This window comes from Dipodomys ordii, unplaced genomic scaffold, assembly GCF_000151885.1.
Source record: "Dipodomys ordii isolate 6190 unplaced genomic scaffold, Dord_2.0 Scaffold288, whole genome shotgun sequence".
Taxonomy (NCBI): Eukaryota; Metazoa; Chordata; class Mammalia; order Rodentia; family Heteromyidae; genus Dipodomys; species Dipodomys ordii.
The window spans coordinates 217,911-224,279 of NW_012267504.1; positions in this window are offsets into that span (position 1 = coordinate 217,911).

The window sequence follows — 6,369 nt, forward strand, 5'->3', positions numbered from 1 at the left end:
ATGTGTGTTAGATACTTTGACCTATGTCAGCCACCTTCACTCTCCACATTCACCCTCTCCCCACCAGCTAAGTATCCAAGTTGACAGCCTCACAGGTAAACTCCCATCACAAAGAGATCTTGCTGTGACTATCATTCATGTATATACCTTCACTACAACATACATTACTCTTTCCTTGTCTCCTTACCCTCAACTATTCAACAGATTTCATCATTTAGTTATACCATCTTCATACACAAGAAAGTTGTGTGTATGGGAGTGTGTGTGTACACAGTATGTGATTATGTGTATGTTTAGGTATACCTTCCTTCCACATATTCAGAATACTTGTGCCCTTTGCTCTCCTGAGCCTGCCTTCACTGAAAAGGAGGTTTCCAGATTCATTTTATTTTTCATATGGCATAATTGCTTTCTTCCTATGGCTAAGAATAAGGGGTGACATGATCAAGAGGGATCAAGAGGGATTTATGTGTGTGTGTGTATAAACATATTAAATTGAAACCTTGTACTTCATATAAAGTTAATCTTTTAAATTTTATACTCTGCTACACTTTGTAGTGACATTAGTATATCTAATGTCCATCTTTTATATCTAGATTTCTAGTTTTCTCAGCACCATTTTTGAAGTGCAAATGTGTTACTTTGTTTGTGTCTGTATATTTGTCAAATCAGATGTCTGTAGTTCTGTGGATACTTTTTTGGGTCATGTTATCTATTTTGTTGGTATTCATGTTGGAGTTTGGGCCACTTAAATGTTACTTTCATTATTAAGACTTTGTAGTATAATTTGAAGTCTGTGTTATAATAATTTCTGCATTGCTCCTTTTGCTTAAGATTTCTTTGGCTGTTTGGGGGTCTTTTGTGCTTCTGCATGGTTTTAGGGTTGAATTTCCTATTTCTGTTAAGACTGACATTATGTTTTAATGGTGGTTGCTTTGAATCTATAGATGATTTTGGAAAATAAAGACATTCTCCACAAATCCAAGGCTAGCACTCTATATTAAAAACATTTGTTTTAAGGCCCAAAACTTTTGAGTGTTCTATTTTGTCATTTGCATGCTGAGATCCAGTATACTACTCAGCTTACCAAGAAGTCAGAGGAAAAAATCAGTTCTGTGGCTGAGACAGCAAGAGAAGAGACAGCCTTGGATACTAGGATGAACCCAGGAGGTGCTTCTGCAGAAGCTGTTTATTTATCTTTGTTGGGATGTCTGTCCTTTTGTTAATTAAGGCCCCTAAATGCTGAGTGCTCTACTTTGTCATTTGCATCCTGAGCTCCAATACACTTCTCAGTTTTGCAACAAGTCATGGCTGGAGGGTGGGAATCAGTTTTGTGGCTATGGACAGTAAAAGGTAAGAGGATAGTCCTAGACACTAGGATGAACACAGAAACTGCTTCTGACAGAAGCTGTTTATTTATCTTTGTTGGGATGTCTGTCCTCATGTGAATGAGTAGAGCCCTCAGAATTTGAGAGCTTAAAGCAAATGTTTTATATAATTATATTGTTGGAGTAGGTTGTAAAATGGGTAACAAATCACAATTAATCAATACATGCTCTTCGCATTGAGGACACACCCCATCTCCAGCCTCTAACTCCACTGAAGATTATTCCTACCATAAAGATAGCCCACAAGTCTGGATCAAATTCAGAGCATATGAGTCTAATAATTCAGCAAAGGCTCATTGCTATCCTGACTCTCACTCTATTCTGACATAAGATGACTACCGTCACCCAGAGCCATGGCTGCTAGCCAGCTTGGTGATTTATTTCTGAGATATCTTGAAAGTGTCCATCTTCAGAAGAGACAAAACTTTTTTTTCTGTTTCTGTTTTTGCAGTCCTGGGGGCTCAAACTCAGTGTCTATGTGTGGTCCCTGAGCCTCTTTGTACTCTAACACTTGAGAAACAGAGCCACTTCTGGCTTTTTCTGTGTCATTTATTGGAGATAAAAGTCTCATAGAATTTCCTGCCCAAACTGGATTGAACCATGGTCCTCAGATCTCAGTCTCTTGAGTTTTTAGGATTACAGGTGTTGGCCATCAGTGCCTGACAATTTTTTTTTCTACTTAATTGCATGGGAACCGTATGGGCAATTTCCCCTCCTAATTTGGCTTTTGGTTTGATGTTTATTTATGTATTGATTTTTTCTTTATTATTGTCTATCTTTTCTATCGAAGTGTGTTGCTTAAAAGTTCCTGGTGGCTTAGTTTGTGTTGATTACTCTGTGAAGACATAATCAGCAAGTAAAGAAAAAAAAAGAGGATTAGATTTGGGATAAGAAAGAATTTTTTTAATTTTTAAATTTTATTCTACAGGTGATATTCAAGCCCCATGACTGACCAAAAAAAAATATAGTGGTTTTCATGATGTACAATGTGATTCCACAGATACTGGACCCCCTTATCTACAGTATGAGGAACAAAGAAATGATGAGAGCCTTTAAACATCTCATCATTATTCTACCTTGTCTTTGTGGGGGGGAGGAGGAGGAAGAGGAGGATAGATTGGGATTTGAATTTAGTTCCTCTGACTTCCCAGGCAGATGTTCTGCCATTTGAGCCAAACCCTTACTATTTGAACCACACCCACTCTGCTTGAGCCACACCCTTATAACTCCAGTCACTTCCCCTTTGGCTTGAGCCATTCCCTCTGCATCTTGTGTCACATGCTCTCCCCACCATGGAGCCCAACCCAGGCTCAGAATACCTTCTGTTCTGTAGCTCTGTCGATGTGTTTAGGACTGGAAATGAACCTTGCTCAGGAGTGCTCACCTCCATGGCATGGGTCCTTTGGGAGGTATACTCCTGGGGTTAGGATGACATAGTAGTTTCCTTAATGAGACACTCTGGATATTGAGCCCTGGGGGCTCTAGTGAGCCTGTGCCCAGCTTAGTAGCAGGCCTGGCGGTCAAGAAGCCACACCCTGAGCCTCCTCTCAAAAATGGTTCTTCCTGGTCCAGGTACTGAGGACTAAGTCTGTCTGCACCTGCTGAGGACCCTCATTCCATCTTCAGCATCCAGGTGAGGTGTGGAACAGACTTGCTATTTCAAGCTAGCGAGGTCACTGAAGCCTTGTGTGAATGGTTCAGAAGTAAGATAAGGTATGACTTGTGTATGTGACAATGTATTATTCACCTCATTTAAATTTTTATATCCTTTTGTCCCCTACCCAGGACAAACCAAGATTGCTATTATTAGCATTTCTTTTCCTGTTATTCATGTCTTATGTGTATGGTGTGTGTGTGTGTGTGTGTGTGTGTGTGTGTGTGTGTGTGTGTGTGTAGTGGGGCTTGAACTCAGGGCTTGGGCATGGTTCCTGGGCTCTTCATTTTAGCTCAAGGCTAGCATTCTACCACTTTGAGCCACACTTCTTCTGTTTTTTTTTTTTTTGATGGTCTTTTCTTGCCTGGGCTAGCTTGGAGCGTCCATTCTCAGATCTCAGCCTCTTGAGTATCTAGGATTACAGACGTGAGCCACCAGCACCCAGCCTGCCATGTCTTTTATTTTATTTTCAGCAATTAACACAATGGATGAAAACCAAATTAGTGTACAATGAAACTACTATTTTACTAAATGAGGAAGAGAAGGAGGAGAAAGGAGTGAAAAGAGATGGAGAAGTTAGCAAAGGAATACATCAGAAGGTTTCCTTGACTGCCAACTAGTAGTGGAGTGTTCTCAGGACCCTGATGAGAGTGGGTGGAATCTTCAAGTATTTGTTCTCTCCTGAACAGTAAATCACCACTAAATCTCATATGGTCATGTGGGAATAAGAAATTTACATTCCCAACACTTTCCTCGGCTCTGATGCTTTCCCCCCCCCCTTCACTAGATACTAGAATGAACAGAGGAGTTGCTTCCGATAGAAGCTCTATACTTATGTTTGTTGAGATGGAGCACTCAACATTTGTGGGCCTGAAAACAATTTTAAGGCCCCCAAATGCTGAATGTTCTACTTTGTCATTTGCATCCTAAACTCCAATATACTCCTCAACTTTCCAAGGAAAAAAATCACATCTGTGGCTATGGAGAGTGATAGGGCAGGTGACAGCCCTAGATGCTAGGAGGAAGATAGGAGCTGCTTCTGAGAGAAGCTGTGTATTTATTTTTGTTGGGATATCTGCCCTTGTGTTAATGAGTATAACACTCAGAATTTAGGGGCTTAAAGCATTCGATCTATATCTATATGTATCTATCTATGGAGAGAGAGATAAGGATATATGATCATTTTGTTAAAGTAGGTTGTAAAATAGGCAGCAAATTATAGCTAAGCAACACAGGCTCTTCCTATTGAGGACACTCCCCTTCCTCTAGCCTCTCACTTCCCTAAAGATTGTTCCTGCCATAAAGATAGCCCATAAGTCTGGATTGAATTCAGTGTGGAGACTCTTAATTATTCAGCAAAGGCTCGCTCATTGCTACCCTGACTGTCAGTCTATCTGACACAGGATGACCACTGCCATCCAAAGCTATGGCTGCCAGCCAGCTTGGTGATTTAATTCTGGGTTATCTTGAAAGTGTCCATCTTCTGAAGAGACAGAAATTGTTTCATTTTTATTTTTTGCTGGTCCTGGGATTTGAACTCATTTGCTGTGAGCTGTCACTGAGCCTCTTTGTCCTCTATCACTTGAGCCACAGAGCCACTTTTGGCTTTTTCTAAATAGTTCATTGGAGATAAAATGTCTGATGGCTTTCCTGCCCAGACTGACTTTGAACCATGATCCTCAGCTCTCAGTCTCCTGAGTAGTTAGGATTCTAGGTGTTAGTCATCAGTACCTGGCAGAAATATGTTTGTTTTTTTTAAATTTCTACCTAATTACATAAAACCTTACTGGCTATTTTGCCCCTCCTATTTGGCTTTTGGTTTGATGTTTATTTATGTATTGATTTTTTTTATTATTGTCTGTCTTTTCTATCAAAGTATGTTGCTTAAAAGTTCCTGGTGGTTGGCTCACGTTGATTATTCTGTAAAGACATTATCAGCAAGTAAAGAAAAAAAAAGAGTATCAGATTTGGGATAATGAAGGATCTTTTTCCACTTTAAAATTTTATTGTAAAGGTGATGTACCAAGGGCATACATAAGTTAAGTAATCAGTGTAAGGTCCGCTCCTGGATGGCAAGCAGACTCCACCCTCCTCGCAGCAAAGTCTCCATCCAGTACCTGCATTACCTAGGCAACTGGGACAGCTGGAAGAGGTCATATCTGCATCTGCTGAGGTCACGTCTGAATTTGATGTGGCCACACCTTTCTCCACCCATACCCTAGATAAGGCCTAGCCCAGGCCCAGACGCTCTCTCTGCTCTTTTCTAAGCTCTTTCTCAGCTCTTTCCTTCTCTTCTCTTTCCCAGCTCTCTCTTCTCTTTCCCAGCTCTCATTCCCAGGCCTTTCCCAGCCATGTGGAGGGCCAACATGGCCTGGTGCCAGCCAGAACGATGAATAAACCTACCCCTGACCTGAATACCACGTGTGTGGTGCTGTTCTTACTCGATCACCTCTTTTTAAAAACCTAACAATCAGTATATTTCCTTTGGAACAGTTTCACCCTCTTCCTCATTTTCTTCCAGTTTTTTTTCTCTCCTGACTTCCCTCCCCACCAATTTGTACAGATTATTTCCAACATAGTGTCCAGTGAGTTTCAATGCTGAATTGGTTCACTCTTGTCTCTTTGCTTCCTCCTTCCCCTCCCCAAGTTGATAACAAAGGGTATCAAAATAAAAATCAGCAACAGAATGGAATAAACCAAAGAAAAAAGAAAATAAAAGAATGACACAGTACAATAAAAAACCTTCTTGCTTCCATTTCTTGCAGTTCATTTTGATAAGCTTCATTTTATATGATTGTATGCACATAGCTAGTGAGCCCTTGTGAACCTGTCCTAAGAATATCCTCCTTTGGTCTCAGTGTGTGAATGTTTAGACTGCTCCTTAATTAATCATGTCCAGGTATAATTTTTTGTCTTTTACTATCCATTGGGTTTACTTATAGATTTATAGGCACATTCTATTTATCCCAAATGAGGAAAACTATGCAGCCTATATTTGGGGGGGGGGGTCTGGCTTACTTTGCTTAATTTAATTTTTTTCCAAGTCTTTTTCCTTACGAATGGGACAAGGTCATTCTTTCTGATGCAAGCAGAGAATAAACACATGAAAAGATGTTCAACATCTCTAGCTGTAAAACAAATGCAAATCAAAACAATCTTGAGATTCCTCCACCTCTCACACATTACAAGATCCATTATCAAGAAAAGGAAGATGTGGGCTGGGAAGGTGGCTCAGTGGTACAGCGCTTGCCTTGCATGCATGAGGCCCTGGGTTCGATTCCTCAGCACCACATAAGCAAAAAGAAAAAAGCCAGAAGTGGTGCTGTG